This window comes from Physeter macrocephalus, unplaced genomic scaffold, assembly GCF_002837175.3.
Source record: "Physeter macrocephalus isolate SW-GA unplaced genomic scaffold, ASM283717v5 random_2427, whole genome shotgun sequence".
NCBI classification, from domain to species: domain Eukaryota; kingdom Metazoa; phylum Chordata; class Mammalia; order Artiodactyla; family Physeteridae; genus Physeter; species Physeter macrocephalus.
The window spans coordinates 6,651-9,245 of NW_021147713.1; the positions used below are offsets into that span (position 1 = coordinate 6,651).

The window sequence follows — 2,595 nt, forward strand, 5'->3', positions numbered from 1 at the left end:
TCTGTGCCACACATCTTACTGTGGAGCCCAACTGTGAGGCTGCAGCTCCCAGGCCCTGTCTTCTCACGAAGTTCACTGAAACATAAGAGGTGAGCCCAACCACACAGGCCCACTTAAGGCCTCTGCAACTCATTTAAGGCCATCATGTCTGCCCTTGGAATCCTGGGAACCCCCTGGGCTCAGGATGCAGCTTCTGTAGCCCATGGCAACCTGCAGAGAGGGGGCGGGGCTGCAGGAGGGTTGAGCACGGCCTTTACTGAGGGTGTAGGTGTGGCCACGTCTGCTGTGACTGAACAAAGGGCAGGGGAGCAGGGAGTCCAGAGCAGGGCCCTCAGAGCCTGGCAGGCCCAGGCGGGCGGCACAAGTATCTAGGCCCAGGCCAAAGAGCGCTGTCATGGTCTGCGTGGCAGGCCGGCCTCTCACCTTGCCACTCAGGCCGCCCTCCTACTTGAAGTGTGTGTGGAACGTGTCTGCGGAGTACACCTCGCTGCCCAGGTAGCCATAGGACTGGGCGTTGTAGCTTCCTGCCAGGTGGCCGAAGGTCTCAGGAAGGTGGGTCCCTGGGACACACGCGGAGAGGCTCCTGCCGGGGCCCCCTGGCCGCTCAGTGCCCCTGCCTCAGAGCGGAGGGGGGCCTCAAAGCAGCCCTGTCTGAGTCCCCTGCCATTAGAGGGAGTATTGGCTCAACACTTCTAGATACCGGGACGTTGCAGGCAATTCAGTGGAGGGACAAATAAATCTTTGCCGACTTTCCGCTGAAGCTCACGAGGGTTCACTCCTAAACCTCTCACAAGGTCAGCTGCCGCCGAGGCTCCGATGGATGAGTCAGGGCTCGCCCTCCACCATGGGGAGATCGCTGGTTAAAGCGCTCACGAGGGAGTGAACCGCGTGTCTTGCACGGACATGAACGGGCAAACCTCGTCAATGCGTTCCGTCCGGGGAAGGAAGCCCTCTCCTGCCTCTTCCAGGCTCTCCGGAAAGCACGTGCAGATACGCCCACCCCACCCTCGGACTCTGTGGGCCACAGCGGGAGGGACCAGCCCAGGAACCGAGGCAGGAAGAGGCCAATGGTCAGCGTGCCTCGGCCGGAGCCCGTCAGTCGGTCCCCCTTCACACACCACCAGACGATCCTCTTGACCTGAGCAGTAGACGCCAACCGACCGCTAAGGTGAGCCCGGCGCACGCTTGGCTACCTGGCGCGGCTGGGACCCCCAGGATCTCCTGGCAGAGGGGGGCATTCTTCTGGGGTGGGTCCGGGGATGCCTGCATGTGCAGGGCCTGGTCCACCTTGGGCAGCACAATCTGGAGCAGGTTGAAGAGGCCTGGGGATTGGGAGGAAGGAGACGGCACTGGCACCATGTCCAGGCCGCGCATTCCAGCCGGGTGGTCCGGGAGCCCCCTTCCCTTTGCTTGGTTCGGCAGCAGCTGGGTTGGCCTGCCAGGACTTGATGAGCTTGTCCAGCAGCTCCTGGGGGACGGTGCTGCCCCGTGCCCTACCGAGACTGGCAGCAGCCCCAGGGCCTCACAGGGTGTGGTGCTCCCGGCCCCAGAGCCTTCCCTCTGGTTCTCATCACCGGCTGTCACCAGACTTGCATGCAACATTCCTTTATTTTCTCTTGTCTTTTTTCAGTCACTGAGCCACACAAAGGGGTGAAGCCCTGACACTCGCTGCCACATGCATGGACGTTTAGCACACGACGCTCAGCGAGAGAAGTCCGACACAGAAAGACACACAGGGTGTGACCCCACTGAGGGGAAACGTCCAGTACAGGTAGATCCACAGACTCAGAGAGTGGGTTCCTGGTTGTCAGGGGCTGGCGAGGGGACGGAGTGATAGGTAAGGGCGTGACGGACATTTTGGGGGTGATGGAAATGTTTCCAAACAGGGCAGTAGTGACGGCTGCCCAGCTCAGTAAACTGTCCCCACGCGCTCCGGTGCAGCCTGTGAGAGCATCGCTCTCAGGACACAGGGCTGACCGCAGGAAGCCTGAACGAGCACTGGGTCCAGGGCCCAGAGGCTCAGTTGGGGCCCCCCGCATTGGCAAGTCACTGGGCCTTGCTGAGCCTCCAGGGAGACTGGCAGCAGCCGCAGGGCCTCACAGGGTGCGGCGCTCCCGGCCCCAGAGCCTTCCCTCTGGTTCTCATCAAAGGCTGTCACCAGACTTGCATGCAACGTGCCTTTCTTTTCTCTTGTCATTTTTACGTCCCTCGGCCACGCAAAGGGGTGAAGCCCTGACACTCGCTGCCACATGCATGGACGTTTAGCACACGACGCTCAGCGAGAGAAGTCCGACACAGAAAGACACACAGGGTGTGACCCCACTGAGGGGAAACGTCCAGTACAGGTAGATCCACAGACTCAGAGAGTGGGTTCCTGGTTGTCAGGGGCTGGCGAGGGGACGGAGTGATAGGTAAGGGCGTGACGGACCTTTTTGGGGTGATGGAAATGTTCCAAAACATAGCAGTAGTGATGGCTGCCCAGCTCAGCAAACTGTCCCCACGTGCTCCGGTGCAGTCTGTGAGAGCATCGCTCTCAGGACACAGGGCTGACCGCAGGAAGACTGAACGAGCACTGGGTCCAGGGCCCAGACGCTC

The 2,595-nt window shown here is 61.2% G+C and overlaps 1 pseudogene; it reads right to left on the reverse strand.

Moving 5' to 3' along the window:
• Positions 1 to 129: 129 nt before the first annotated feature.
• Positions 130 to 2,197, reverse strand: LOC112061851 (thimet oligopeptidase-like; annotated as a pseudogene).
• Between the last annotated feature and the right edge of the window lie 398 nt (positions 2,198 to 2,595).